The following is a 1227-nucleotide window of genomic DNA, read 5'->3' as shown; positions in this document are numbered from 1 at the left end:
CCCCCCGCCCCCCCCCCCCCCAGGGCTGTGCCCTTCTCAGGCCACTCCAGCCCACACAACCCCCCTGCCCAGGTTCTGTCCATGCTCCAGCCCCGGTGACTGGCCTGGATATTCCAGGCTGGCCAAGGAGTGCCATGAATGACCAGCTCAGGGGCCAGGACTGCAGGAAAACTGCACGGCTCTGCCTGTGCCAGCTGCGCATCCATGCCAGGGATGCCAGCAGAGTCAGGGCAGGCTCTGGTGACCCCCTACCCTCTCCTCAAACCCCTGGCTCTGCCCCTGCCCAACCGGGCAACCAAAGGGCATCTCTGGGCTGGCGGTGCAGCAGAGCAAGGCACTGCACAGAAGCAGCACATTGCTGTAAATCCAGCCGCTACTAGAGGGCAGAGCGAGCCAGGCGAGCCAGGTTTTGTAGCTGTGCAAGGAGCTGAGATGTGGGAAACCGTGTTTGCTTCCCCTTTCCCCTTCCACTGAGGCATGTGGGGGAAGGGGGAGAACTTCAGCAGCGCGAGGGATGATCTGTGACATGGTTTGAGGTTTGGAGTGGGATGACTCACGCTTTGATTTTTATTTTTTTTTTCAGAGTGCTCCAGGGCTGGATTAACCCGTATTGGTAAGGAAGGCACTCGGTAAGCAAGGTGGAGAAAGTGGGGTTCTCCCTGTTCTCCAGCACATCAGGCTCCTGTACCCCCAGAACTGCTGCGACCGCTCCCAGTCCTCGGCAAGGAGAGAAAACAGGAACATCAAGAAAAGAAAACAACAGAAAACATCCTGTATGGTGGTGGTATCCCGAAAGGGACAGCTGCTACCTTCTGCTAACCCGCTAGGCTGGACCTAGGGGCCTGGCCCAAGGCTGTGTCCCATCCCAGTGCCCATCTCTTTCACAGGCAGCGGCGTAAGGGCAGCTTTAACGTGCTCAGGCAGGTTTGCAGCCTGCGCCAGCCCTGGCCACTGCACCCTCACACCAACCCATCCGTGGGTGCCCTGGGGACCTCCCTCCGCTGGCCAGGGCAGCTTGGCCACTCAGGCTGGCTGCTTCGGATTCAGCCTGGGCTTCCTTGGCTGGCTGTGCTGTCCCCATGCTGGTGCATGAGCTGGTGCTACCCGAGGTGTTTTCATCTCAGAAAATGAAATAAAAGTTTTCCCTGACCCTCACAGAGGCAGAAGAGCAGCCAGTCAGAGTGAGACAGGCTGATGCTCTTTCCAGGACCGACACCACCTTGTCAC

The sequence above is a fragment of the Falco punctatus genome (assembly GCF_963210335.1).
Source record: "Falco punctatus genome assembly, chromosome: 15".
NCBI lineage: Eukaryota > Metazoa > Chordata > Aves > Falconiformes > Falconidae > Falco > Falco punctatus.
The sequence above is the reverse complement of the archived record's forward strand: the minus strand, read 5'-3'. Positions refer to the sequence as shown.